Source organism: Rhincodon typus, chromosome 1 (assembly GCF_021869965.1).
Source record: "Rhincodon typus isolate 14 chromosome 1, sRhiTyp1.1, whole genome shotgun sequence".
NCBI lineage: Eukaryota > Metazoa > Chordata > Chondrichthyes > Orectolobiformes > Rhincodontidae > Rhincodon > Rhincodon typus.
The window spans coordinates 103641630-103656736 of NC_063332.1; the positions used below are offsets into that span (position 1 = coordinate 103641630).

Consider the following 15107-nt stretch of genomic DNA (forward strand, 5'->3'; position numbering starts at 1 on the left):
TATCCTTATACTCAATGTTCCTTCCAATGAAGGCAAGCATGCCATAGGCCTTTTTTTACTACCTTATCTACCTGCGCTGCTGCCTTCAGTGTTCTGTCAACCTGCACACCCAGATCCCTCTGCATATCAATGCCCCTAAGGGTTCTGCCATTCACTATTATTCCCATAAGTACTTGACCTTCCAAATTCACTTGATTGTTTTTGGACCATGCTCTGGAAAAATTGCCATCCTAACAACAGGGACTGTGCTTAATCAATTAATTTGTTGCAAAACACTTTTGGAAGATTCTGTGGATCTAATAAACACCTATATAAATGCATATATTTATATTACAAACAAGATTCACAATTATATTTATTGCATTAAAAGATAACCCCCTGGATATTCTGCCCACTCTTTACCAGCTTTTAGGTGGCTGTGGAGCTGTGGAACAGAAATGTTTCGAAAGGTGGCGTCCAACTCCTTACACTGCCACTTCACAGCCATCAAAGTTGGCAGACAAGAAGTAACTGAAAACAGTGAACTAGATCCCTCATTAAATTTTCCACACTTATATCCGTGGAACACAGGATGCACAGAATATATGTTAGAACTCAAGCCCAATGTTTAAAGATTATTAGAAGGGAGCCTGAGAATGTCCTTTGACAGCAAGGTCCTTTGCAAGTGGAGAGAGAGCATGACTTTGCTGAGGCAGATGAATGGGAGCAAAGCATTTTAGAAAGAGAAGTTCATTTCGGCAAACGTCACAAAGGTTACCTGCATACGCTTCCTCAAATAAATTTCAGCTCAATTCCATTTTGGCAGGAATCTCTGGCAGAAGTCTTGGAGCCTATTTCCTTGAATTTATACAGTACCTAGATGAAATGATCAGCTGAGGTCAGGGGTGAAAGTGATCTGAAACCCACACATTATTCTTTCAAATCAGCTGGTGCTCCAGCTTTGGCATATTTGCATTTTCTATGAAGGTAACTGTTCTCATTTGTCTAGCATGTGAAAAAAAAATCAGGCCCTTAAAGATTTAGAAATCATATTTTTTTAAAAATCCATCCGCTAAATATCTCAATACATTTGAGGAAGTTACATTAGTTCCATGAAACAATATCTAGCAAACCAATCTTTTCTTGTCATCCCAACAGTTGTGAGTCATTGTCGACACAATTAGACATCACGTATAAGTAATATGATTACCTATTTTGATTTAGATTGCATTATTATGTTGTGCATTCAAAAAACAATTGTCAAGCAGATTTTATGCCATTGGGGTACATTTTAATAGGTCTTTATAATGACATCTGAACATTATGATGTGCATTGGCACTGTGATAATTCCTGTGCGCTTCGATGAACATGTATAGATTAAAATTGCTAAAGAGCATTCTAAATCAAATCACTTCCAAACAGCAGAATTTTATGTTATGACTTCTTCCATAAATATATATCACTTCACAAAATGGAACAAGTAATTCTCAGAGATTGTTTAAATTCCTGCAGTGAGCCCAAACCCCAACACCGGTATGTTTTGTTTTAATGCTTTAGATTGCTATGACTATCCTATCATAGGTGGCACACTGCCATAGCTAATTGAAGTTGGTAAAGGCTTCCTTTCATTTCAGAACTTTCATAACTCCATCCATCAAAAATGTTAGGCTTCCTAGTTTTGTATTCTGTATTCAAAGAGACGCTCACATTTTTTGAAAAACGTGAACAAAAGACCATGATGTCCTTCTGTTTCAGCCCTTGATACCTTGTGGCCAATTCCCACTTTTATATTTTCATCTCTATGAACAGATCTATGATTGTTTCAAAAATGTCATTCATTTCACAGTTACTCATGAGGCATCTGACAAGGCAATGTTGCTGCAGAAAGTTTGAGACTACTTACAGCTAGAAAAGTGTTGATGTACTTCACCATTACAAAATTGTGGAAGGGAGGTTGGGTCAGGTAGATCTATTCCACGGCATGGATTTTTGTCCAGGAGGAAAGTCTAGATTGTATTTTTCCATTAACATTTCTGGTCTAAAGATTCCTTTGAAAAGGTGAATGTGTGCTGCTCCAATTGGGACTTATGACTGGAGCATTATCACTTGTAATAGGGGTTGCATGTTATAACATACAAAGTGTACAACACTGGTCAAATCTACACACTCAGTGTACTCAAGGACAATACAATGGATGTGCATTTTACGCTTGATGTGATCATAGTTCAGTGAATCATTCTTATTGAACTAATTAACAGTCTGGAATTGTTATCAACTTACAGACCATGTGGTCATCTCTGAAGATTTTTCCATTCCAAATTCTTAATGGATTAACCAAAAAGAAGTGGCTAACCAGGGTAATCAGAAAAACAAGGTAACACATATTTAGCCAACATTTCATTGATTGGATCAGCACTGGCCTGTTGATGGATATTAATACACTTCTTGTAGTTCAGGTAGAGTAGGTGGCTTTAACATTGCATGTTATAAAGGCTATTAGTTATTATATTAAACCTGTAATGCAAACTCAAGTTTCAGTGCAAACAGGTCATGGTGAGTTAGAAATAAGTTCTGAACTGTAGCACAAAATGAGTTGTATCACATCAGATTTATGCCTTCCCCAAATTTCATGCTGTTGGCTTCTTTGAAAATGAATATCTGATACAGTCTATAACAGGAAAGTGGAACCAGCATAACAAATAAAAATTAATGCATTTATTTTAGCATGCATGTTTCTAGATGAATATGAGAGAGTTTGAACAGCATAACTCTTATCATGGGTGGTGTGGGATGTAGTTGTAGTTGCATTACTAGCTGACAGCAAATACTGCTGACCTCACCGTGGATATGGAGAGAAATTTAAATGAATTTTTCTGAACCCATTCTCAGTTGTCATTTCTGACACAGGCATTCCAGTTCCATAATGTTACAAAGTAAGGAAAGAAGAAACTGTGGAAGGCCGCACTAACTCCAACTGAATGTAGCTCAGTTTTCAGATCTCTGAGTTGAAGTGGTGGGGAGGCTGGAGACTAATTACTTGCTCTTCCATATTTGGTGCTTCCCAACTAATCCAGCACTTACTCTAGCAGTCTATGACTATGCTCGTTGGTTCGGAATGTGATGGCGCCTGCTCCATTTTCCACTGATTTGCAAGGATGAAAGGCAGATCGATCAATCAGATTGACGTATTTTGCTATTGCAGCAAAATCATAAAGATGCAGCTTTACTGCAAATAGCATACAGAGAACTGTTTCTTACTTCATTCCCCCATAATTTGTGTGTGAATATTTTCACTAGGAGACGGCGAATCTCTTCACTAATGAGCTAATTTTAGGATTTTGCATCATCGTATCAAGCAACTTGGAAAGCTTGATTAAGTCACCATAGTCTTACCAAGCCATCAGGCTGCTTTCTTGTTACAGAATGATGACTGGTGATGATTTAACCTGAGGGTCACCACTCAATAAGTCAGGGGAGAGGTTGAGAAGGAAAGTCCTTCGTGGTAATCTCAGCCGGTGTGTAAATTGAACTCATACCATTTGCAGTATCCTGCAACGCAACCAGCCATCCAGCCAACTGAGCATTGTATACCCCAAAGTGAATAAATGTTATTTTTCCATGTGTTAAAATCAGGAGATTCCTTTGGATTCCAGTATATTAGATTGAATATTGACATTCAAAGTTATCATTGCGTCAAGCTTTTGGAATTGATTCCCAACTGAACTGAAATTCCAATCATAACCAAGTGCAATGATTCCACAATTTTATTGCTAATTTTATAATCCCGGATCAGGCTCCCAAGTTTGGTTATGGTCCAATTAGTGATGACTAATTTTTCTTCAAAATAGTTTGGGAATCCCGAATCCTTATTAATAGAATAAAGCTACATGATTCCACGCTTTTGAAAAACCAAACATAAACCTTACCACTTAAATAAAAACAAATATTCTGTTCATTGGAAATCTGAAATAAAAGCAAAAGATGCAGGAGAACCTCAGCAGATCTGGCAGCAACTGTGGAGAGAGAAACAATTTAACTTTTTGAGTTCAATGATGCTTTTTCAGAACAGAAGGGAGCTGGAAAATTGTGTGTTTATGCTGTTAACAGAGGAGGACAAAGAGCAAGTAGAATAGTCTGTGAGGGTGACCTGAAAAAAACATAAAGGGAGTGATAATGGTGGTAAAAGAGAGACAGATATGCAAAATGGTGTAAATGAAGCTGTGAAAGGAAAAGCAGAGGACAGAGGTTTCGTTAGGAAAGGGATCAAAGGTTATGGAGAGAAGGCAGGAGAATGGGACTGTGAAACATATCAGCCATGATCGAATGGTGGAGCAGACTCAGTGGTCCAATAGCCTAAATCTGCTCCTGAATGTTATGGTCTTATGGCCTCACGGTCATACTCTGGAGTGGTGGAGTTCAATATTGAGCATCATTTCCTTTGCAATGGCAAGACCAAACAGACTGGGTGACCACTTTGAGGAACACCTTCAGTAGGAATGACTTAATTGCTTGCCATTTCAATAAATATCTTGCTCTCATGCTAACATTTTGGCCCTGGGCCTGCTACAGTCTTCCAATGAAGGTGAACGCAAACTAGAGGAACAATACCTCATTTTCTACTGAGGCACTTTACAGCTTCTCAGACTCAATATTGAGTTCCATAACTCCAGAGTATGATCTATCTCCACAGATGCAGCCAGAACTGTTGAGTTTCTCCAGCTCTTTTTACATTTATTATACAATTTATTACGCCAAGTCAAAGAAGTAAAATAGTTTTGAGATCTATCTCATACTGAGCATCCAAATCAATGAGACAAGCATCAATAAATCAGCAAACTGTGGTCAAGCAAAACACCTTACACAGTAAATGGTGATTGTAACTTGGGGTTTATTAACAAACCACTTAAACACCCGTAATTATTGTGAGTTGCAAAAGTTTAGTGAACACTTGGATCTTCCTCCAGAGGAATTTCACTTTTTATTTTCAATGACTGTGCTTATTAAGGTCCTTTAGGGTCTCCCTGACTTAGAGTACCTGAACAACGGGTCAAATCCAGTCTTTCAGTCTCATTCTCCAGCCAGCTCATTGACAATGACTCTCCAGTTAACCTCCAGCTTCTTTTCAGCTCCCATGGCCTCTCACCACCCTGCTTGCATTTTTGCTGCAGATAGCATCAATTCATTGCCTGAAGCCAGTTCCCCTTTTCTCACTCCCTTTATGTTGTCAATTCTACCTGATTTCTCAGGTGATTTCTTCATTTCTCCTGGTTCCCGTAACCTTCAATGGTTTCTCAGATTCTTTTGGTCTCTGAGTTACTTTTCCCGGAATTCCCGGATCCCTCTTCAGTTGCCTCTGACCACCTTTAAACCACTTATGAAACCAACTTCTCACCATCTGAAACAATGGAACCTCCAGATCACCCCTCAGGGTCCTGTGAGCTTACCTATCATAAGGCCCATGCAAGATCCAATGACTTCTGCTACACCCACCAAATTGGCACAGTCCTATTGACATGGGGGACACCAACCCCTTTAAATGTTTTAGAAAAAGAATGCTGGGCTGTGCATGGACTACAAGGGTACACTGAGAATTGGAACTCCCAGACTCCTCACAAAACCAAGATAGGTTCCATTGCACTTTTCTTGTTTTCCTTTTGAAAATTAGAGACCTACTAAGTTTTAAGGTCACCTTTCTAAGTGCATGGAAATTTTGATGCATTTAGCTAAGCTTTTCCTTATTTATAAAACAGTCTCTTGCTGTAAGCAACAATGGTTCCAATTAAGCCCAAGCTCACCTCTCATTTGGAAGATGAATGTTCAACTAAGATTACTCACTACTGCCAAAGGATAGGAAGATTAAGAGGGAGCTAAACCTTCTAATCCTTGTGCTGAAATAATAAATTCACAGCTTCTATCCTTAAACTCAGTGACATTTAGGATTTTTGTTTCAGTCACCAGAATTAATCCAGTTGTTTAAAAGAAATCAATTCAGCCTCACAAATCTTAGTGGTGACAAATGTAGGCGTTGAGATGTATTGTCCAAGACATTCACCTTTGATCCTGACAAAGTTCATGGACTCAGAAGGTGATCCCTAATTTCCTCGATTATAAGAGTGTGAGTGTTTCATGTTGTATTTACTTCTTCTTCCAGTATGTTGGGAGAGTCCAGAGTTAGCTTAGTAAGGGGATGGCAGTAAAGATGGAAACATAAAAAAAAAATTGTCTTTTGTACAAATGGAAGCCACTTCTATCTCTGTTGATGTTGATGTTTGGCTTGATAAGGTGTGTCTTTGCAAACCATTCATCAGGTCTCAATGCCAAACCTCGAGAACTCCGAACGTAATATAGAGTCACAGAGAAGGAGTTATTTAACCCATCATTCCAAAAGACCTATCTAATTAATCCCACTCCACTTCTTTTACTCAACAGTCTCCCAACCTTTTCCTTTTGATGTATATACCCAACAATTGGTCCTAAATGCCTAAACATTATAGCCCTGTCATGAATGGATAATCATTTATCGTGTAGTTTGATGGCACTTTTCGAAATTGGGTTATAGAGTGGTCAAGGAGAAGTCAAGAACTATATTCAGGCTTAAACTCTAAAGTAACTCTATTTGGTATACCTTAATACTCAATACAACAATATCTGGTAGTCATAGAAATACCGAGTTCTGAGCTTTTGTTACATTGACAAAGGACTAATCCATCTTCTTTGTGTCTTCATATCCATGTGCCCTATGGATTCTCTCAAGTTGTGGTCTAATCTAGTATGGTTTATTCTTCCAAAGGGTCTAACCAAGCCCACACCATGTTATTTTGGCTTAGTGATGTGCAGATCCTTGACATCATTGCAATGTTGCTCCAGGGTTCTAAAGCCCTTATACAACAGGCAGCAGCCTATCTTAGGCATTTTGCTGCTTGTTTGGAATTCAGTTTACCTTTCATTTATTCAGATGTAGTTTCACTGAAGGTACCACAAATAGCTGCAGAATTGTAATTGCTTTTAGCTTTACAATATACTTAAATGAATTTAAGATCAAAATGCAAAATTACATGATCCTGTACTGTTTGATTAAATCTTTAGAAAATTTGAACTTTTACAATAAGGATACCTACTTCACAGCAGTAACACGACAATATTTAAAGCCTCTATGAGCCAATATTAGTCAGACTGAAAACAATTTCAAGTTTCAAAAAATGTGTCGTACTTTGGTGTGTTTTATAACAGTCCCAAGTCCCTTCTTGACAGAAACAGCCCAAGAAGAAGAGACGAGATAAGTGATGAAAAACAGATAGAGAAAGCTGAACTCGAAATGAAGGATAGGTGTGACCCAAGTTATGAAGTTACATGTGAAGGTCTCTGTGGATTTCTTGGACTCCACTGAAATGTTTGACAGAACTAAAATTGCACACTGAGTCCCCTTTTCTTTTGTAATTCAACATGCCTTTATATTGTTAAACATATCAACATAAACCGTAATGTTGTGTCTGTCCTTGTCTTTCTTATTTTTATCCCCCTGTGGCTTCTCCTTGTCTTTGCCCACCACTCTTTTCCTATCTGCCTTAAAGTATTTGGCAAGGGTCAGAGTTGTGAAATGAGATACCAGGCAGGGTCTTGGCAGTGAAAGGAAAAGTCTTCCTGCTGGGAATTTGAAGAGAAGACTGTACTCACCATCACTTTCTCCCCCATTTCCTACCCACAAGCCTCATCTCGTATCAAGATTGAAGCCAGTTGGCAACTGTCATGTTGTAATCTTTGAGTGACTAAACTGTTCTATTTTGCAAGTGTGGTATCCAATAAGTAATGAACAACTCTCTGTACAGTAATGATTGTATTATAGGTATATGCAAACAGGATAGAAATTTCTCCTCCTGTGGTTGCAGTAAATCATGCAGCATGTATTTAATTAATAGCAGTTGTGACTAAATAACAAACATGTTGGCTTATTTTACTGTATCTTGTATGACTTTCAGTAGATTGGTATTAATCCTTGCAAATCTTCAAAAACAAAATGTGGTCTTTCACTCTTGAGTCATGGTTGGTAATAAAAAAAGGACATAAAACAATTTTTAACAAAGGAATGTGCCTGAAGGAACTAAATTATTCACAAGTGCTTCTATTATATGTAGTTTACATCCTTTGCATACTCCTAAAGTTATTCAACTTCAAAAATGTTTGGAAGGTTTTGATGCACTGATGTCATTTTGGAGGTTGGGTGTGGGCAGGATTGAGCTCAGCTGAGAAGTTTCTCTATTTAAATAACCTACTGGCCCATCTGGGCTCATACGTGGGTCAGATGCTGAAGGGCTGCTGAAAGCTGTGGACCTACAATCAGTATGAGCCAGATTGATGTAAAGCTTTACTGCACTGAAGCTCATCTCAGGACAGGATCTCTTAAACTATTACTTGCCTTCATCAAGGAGAGGCTTGGCAGAATAAATACATCCAGACTTTCAAAAAAGATCCAGAGACAATCTGGAGAGTACTTGAAGGCCAAATTGACAGATTGACAGACTACAACTCATGTTGTACAGACAGAAACCTCAAGAGTCTATTGACAGCTTTGTTGACAAATGCTGCTGTAAAGGCCATGAGTTTGATTTCTCCGCAGAAGAATTCGCCGAGAGACTAAGTGAGTTGCTAATTACTTCCAGTTCAATCAAAGCCTTCTAGAAATGTCTTCTGGCCCAGTGCAAGAGCCATACCATTGATGGCCCTTCCTGGGACATGCCAACGTGAAGCTATAGCGGAAGAACAACAGCACTTAGCTTTGAGGGGAGTCAGCACTATTGCTGCGATAAGGCAAGTGCACCAAGTCAGCACAATCTGTCATAGATGTTGTTTGAGACACCCACTCAGAAGCTATCTGGTGCTTTCTCACATCTGCAAAGTCTGCGGCAGCAAACAACCTTGAACAAATATGCACAGAAAATATAGTGTCAAAAGCCAACCCAGTATCTGGAAGAAGACCCATGTGACCAACAAGATGGGCCAACATTACAACAGTAGCGGCAAGGAAATGCAGACAAATGTACATGTACATTTCAACAAACTGAAAAGTCAACAAACTGAAAAGCAACCTTTGGAAGATGATTAAGCCTTTCATATTGCAAAATTCCCACGCCATGTCAATGGTGTGAAAGGAGCAGATACTTCTATGACTTTTAACATCAGATGTCCTCTAATACATGCTGAAAGCCAAAATTGATACAAGAACTCCAGTCAGAATATAACCACTAAACATCCTAAAAGACATGTGATCCAATAAGTGGTGCTGATTAGTATAACCTGCAAAAGATGCTCAGTAAACAACAGATCATCAATTCTGTGCAGTGACACAATCATACTGCAGTGCCAATATGCAAGTTTAACTGGATTCTTGAACGCTTCTGCCTGGTAAAACATTGGTCCAACAGGGACAAAACTATCAGTTCACACAGATCTCAGCATCATAATTATTCATGAGGTTTAATCCACACCCACGATGGTGAGAAAGAGAGATCCACAGGACTGTCCTCTTCAAAGACAGAATAGAATGAAACAGATACACCACCAGAGAGCAGGTGGACGACTATCACAAACACGCACTGGGCAGAGAGTGCAAGTGAGAAATCCAGTCACTAGTAACTGATTATCGACAAAAGTTCCTTAGTTACACACCCAGCCTAGGTCGCATGAAGTTATTGCTGATGATGGTGCAACATTACAAAGAGAAGGAAACTCAGATCAAAGAACAAAATCACAATTGTGCATGAAGAGAATGAGGACGAACACTCCAACAATGATGTTTGTGCAGTGATGCTGAGTGACAGGAACCAGCAGTAGCAAGGCAGCCAAGTTGTCAGCCAAGAGCAACCGAAAATAACCTGTACCTGTCCAAATGAGTATATGATCACTAGATCAGGAGCAGTGATCAAACTTCCAAAACTTTGCAGCAAAGCTTGATTTTGTATAATATTGCACAACAATTATGCCAAAGAACTTTAAACGATATGCTCACCATTATAACATTGTATCTTGACACGAGACCTAATAGCATAATGCTGTCAGTTTCTATCTTGCTGAGCTCTATCCTCTTGCAGCATGTGAAGGGAAGCGGCTGCAGGGCATCTGAATTGTTTGGTTTGAGCGCAGACATGCAAGTGCCCGTGATTGTAATGTACATATATAGGTACCAGGAGCTGCAATAGAAGTTCATTGAATTCTTCACTACTGCATGATCCATGTCTCATTCACATAGATATGTTATGGGAGATAAGTATAACAGAATAATATTATTGCACATGATCAGCTATTATGTCCTTGCTATCGTACCATATATTACTGCACAGAGGCAAAGGCCTGAACATGGGTTCAAGTTCAACCTGGAAGTTAAGAAGTGATGTCTGATACGTGTGTGCTTGCACATGCAAACTGACGAACCCAATTCAAGAGGTTTTGCATTTCTTGAAATAACAGGAGTCATTTAGATAGCTTTTCAGAGCAGTGGAACTGAGTAATGGTTTTTGTTCTTGCATATGTAACTTAGCTTACTTGTTCATTCTTAAAAAGAAGTATCAAACACTGAAAAGAAGAAAGGCCAGCTGTGTTCTGTAGATCAGAAATAATGAAAAAAAAGTGCAGCATCCTTATGAGCTTGTTAGACTCAGAGGTGACCCCATTGACAGATCCCACGGTCTGTTCTATGAAAAGTGTGAGGTCTTTCTCTCAACAACAGTCTTGTATCCTTGTGAATTTATCCAGAGATTCCTTTAAGAGACTGTGTTTTAACATGTAACCTTAGAGCGGCCTTCTACCACCCTCCCACTCCCCGGCATCCCTGAGTGAACAACTGCAGATGACAAAATGGATAATGAAATCCTGTTAGAAACGGGTTGAAAACACATTTTCACTTATCTTTACAATACTTATCTTTACAGCATTTAATAAACAAGGCATTGCTTTGTCCCTGCAGGTACTGATTGGAGAAAAGACTGCAGAAATGCCAAGGAGTTATTGTGCTTAATAGTGACAGTGGCAACTGATTGGTGTGCTCTTACACTTCCTATTTACTTTCAATGCAGTATGTTTTTCACATCTTTTAGACAGGCATGGAAAAAATAGATTAAAGCCAGGAAATTGAGATTCCGTAATAAGTAAAATTAGTTTCTAGTAATATTTTTCCTACAATTTTTAAAATACATGGACATTAAAGCTTTAGATTTTATTTTAGGTATATGGAAGTAGTAAATTTATTTTTATCCATGCAGTGTGTAACAGGATTGGATTTCCCCTTCTCACCCCTTATCCACTGGCTTATACTGAGTGCAGTTCCTTAGTTTCTAGCAGCTCTTGAGTATCTGACCCATGTATGAGCCCAGATAGGTCAGCAGGTTATTTAAACATGGGAATATCTCAGCTGAGCTCAACTCTGCCCACACCCGATATCCAAATGTGTTCTTCTTCCAACAGGGATCATCACATTACAGTGACCAATGGTGAGATTCCTGGTAAATTCCTCCACTTCCTCCATCCAAGGCATTGCTTTTGGGAGGAAGAAAATTTCTCCACCCAGAAAGGGATAAAAGAGGAGAAAAATCTGCCTGACCACTTCACAACTTCATCTTGGTTGCGTGCCTAAATTGGCTTCCCTTGAGGGTTGATCAAATAGCAGCAAGAATGGCTCTCCTGCTCAGAGATGTCAGCTGTCTGGCAGCCCAGCCAAAGCAACTTCCGTTCAGAGCTAGTTGTACCCTGAAGGGTAAAATCAGGAATAGAGCTGCGGGAGAAAAGAAAAAAACTAAGTAATTACATAAGAGCATTTAGAAAAGCTGTGTAATGATGAAGAATGAAATAGCAAGAGCCAACCTTCAATCAATGAAGGGAAAACACTGATTTATAATTCAGCCTCTGAGTAGCCATATGTAAGGAAATACACAGGTTTGTATATTTTCAACTTTGATTCTAGCATTGGATGAGGTCAAGGTGATTGCACAGGGAACAAAAAGATTTTTTAGTGCAACTAAGAAGCTGGTGGCATCAAAGCTACTGTCACATAAAATCCAGGAAGTATTGTGAACTGTGAGGGTGATAGTAATAAAGATCACATAAATACTGGTGGAATGAGTGGACAGGTGGCAGATGAAATTTCATGTAGGGAGATGTGAAGTGATAGATCTTGCTAGGAATGATGAGGAAAGGCAATATTACACAGGATGCAATTCTAATGGGGGTCAGGGAGCAGAAGGACCTGAGCACAACCCCGAAAGTGAGAGAGTAGGTTGAGAAAATGGTTTCAAAGGCATATAGAATTCTGGGCTTAACAGGCAGAGTAGTGAATATTATGATGTGCCTTTTTAAGACATAGTTTTGGTCTAGACTGGTGTATTGGCTGGAATCCATTGGAGTCAATCAGATAGAGTTTGTGGAATGCATCCTCCCCTAATTGCAGGAGAGGCTCGGCACAGAGCATAGAATCCCTACAGTGTGGAAACAGGTCCTTTGGTCCAACAAGTCCACAACGACCCTCAGAGCATCCCACCCAGACCTATCACTCCATAACCCACCTAATCTACATATCCCTGAACACTATGGATAATTCAGCATGGCCAATCCACCTAGCCTGCACATCCTTGGACTGTGGAGGAAAACCAGAGCACACAGAGGAAACACACGCAGACACGAGGAGAGTGTGCAAACTCCACACAGACAGTCACCCGAGGGTGGAACCAAACCCGGATCCCTGGCACTGTGAGGCAGCAGTGCTAACCACTGATCTACCATGCCAGTTCATTCATGCTGCCAGCATATGGGAAAACAGACTTCCATCTGGTCTGCGGTGGTTGAACCAATGAGGAAACCTGCCCACTGGCTAATTCAGCTCAGACCTTTATTAGCCCATTATCCCTGAGCCTACACTGATCTAATGATGGTTCAGGGATCCTTCTGAGCTCATGCAGGCCTCCTACATCTCGCAAAGACTGCCCCATGTGGTAGGGGTGGGGGGGCAGCTTTATCCAAAGGCACAGTGCGAACCAAGGGACCCAGCATCGGCAAAGTGGATGTGTGCTGAGAGCCACCACCCTGCTCTTGCATGTGACTCCCTCCCGCCACTTGTGAATGTACCCTTCCCTGAGGTCCTTCACTTACCCACAACTCCCTGTCTCCAGAAATGTGGAATAAAGTCCCTACTAAATTTCCAGGAGCAGACACCACCACTCCCAGGCAAAAATACAGTCTACTCGTGATTCAGTTCGGTCTACTAAATTATTCTTCAATGTATTTATGCACATAAATAGCACTAGTGCCTCTTGGAGAGGTGACATGTGTTTCCTATCTGTTCTCCAATCAGTGAGCCTGCATCACCTACAGTAAGTCCTTATACTGTGTCCAATTCCAGACATCACACATTAGAAATGATGTGAAGACTTTAGAGGTGCTGCAGAAAAGATTTCCAAGAATGGTTCCAAGGATGAGGGACTTCAGTTACTCACAGAGATGTGGTGGAGAAGCTGAGGTGGTTCTCCTTTGGAAAGAGGGAAGATTCGATAGGACCTAGTTGGATTAAAGAGGCTGAAACTGTTCCAACTGGCAAAAGGGTCCAGAACCAGAGGACAGAATCTGCAATGAATGGCAAAGGAACTTTTGATGACTTGAGGAAAATCTTTTGTTTATACAGTGAGTGGTTGGGATCTGGAATGCACGGCCTGTGAATGTGGTGAAAGCAGACTCAGTTGAGGCTTTTGAAAGGAATTGGATATGTACCTGAGGATAAAATATTTACAGGTCTGTGGGGAAAGGGAGGAGGTGTGGGAGTGCCTGAATTAATGTAGCAAAAAGCTGGCACAGACATGACAAGATCAGCCCCTCACACCAAAAGCCTAAACCCACTGGGAAATAGCCTGTAAAACATTTTAGGAAAGTAACTCATATCGGAGAATGAATGAACAATGCTTTTGAGCTTTAGCATACATTGCTGCAGACTGCTGGGATGCAGGTTCAATTCCTCATACTTCTAAGTTGTGGGTCTCAGTAAATTTACTTTACAGAAGGGAGGTTGGAGGAGAACAGAACATGAGCATCTGCTTTCCCTTTCCTCTGCATTGATACATGTGTTATCCCCAACTGTTGTTGCACACTGCCTGATACCCAGTTCACAGAATCTTTGGTTGATCATCTTCACTAGAAGTGATGGTTTGAAGATGGTCTCAAAGGATGGAAGAGAAATTTGTATGGTACACACTAATAATTTAGAAAAATCATAGGTGAATAAGGAATGGCTGGCAAATAGATGGGATTTTGTTCAATACCCTTGATGTGGAATTATTATGCTATGTGATATCGATAACAAATGCAGCAAGAAATTGGTTTGAATCTTGTTGTGTGTTGTTTTATTAATCCTTATTGACGAGTGATGTAACACAATAACAATAACATAATGTAATTTTAATGTTGTAAACAACAAAAGAGCCTAACAAGGCATAAAAATGCAGATACCAAGCATTCATTGTAAAGTGACTGAAGGGACATTTGATGAGATTAAGTTTGGAGGAGGTTGGTAAAAAGTGGAAGGGTTTAAGGAGAGAGTTCCAGAACATAGGGTCAAGTTTGCTGAAAACTTTAATTCCAAAGTTGGAATAAAGGATTGGCAGTTTAGAATGGTGACAGGTGACTGCATCCTCCAAATACTGCAGTCCACTCCAAGCCATAACTTACACTACTGCTCTGTTTAGAAGTAAGCTTTCCCTTTGATCTTTTGGGAATTTTAGCTGTCACCACTCATCAAGAATGATCCCTGAAAATGAAGCATTCAGTTTTAATGCTCAGTTCCCCCTCTTCATCATTTTTCCTGCTCACTGGAGGGTGTCGGCAAAGGCAACCACTAGATGCAGGCAACAACTCTTAAATTTATGAAAATAAGGGCCCCCTTTCATTCAAGGGAACCTAAATTATAGTTTAATGTAGATTTGAACATGGCTTTCCTGTCAGGTGAATGTAAACCAATGGTTTCCCTGAGAACAATGAGGCCTTTAAGTCAAAATCTTTTCTTTGTGGGATCAGAGGGAGTACTCTTTCAGACAGCACAAAGAAAGTCATAGCCTTCTCTGCCTCATGCTCGAGCCTGAGCCCCCTTCCCTTTGTAGAT

At 39.9% G+C, this 15107-nt stretch overlaps 1 protein-coding gene across 1 annotated transcript in view; it reads left to right on the forward strand.

Moving 5' to 3' along the window:
* The window catches only part of LOC109917899 (collagen alpha-1(XXV) chain), a 620002-nt gene that overhangs the window by 113467 nt on the left and 491428 nt on the right, over positions 1–15107 (forward strand). The window lies entirely within an intron of this gene.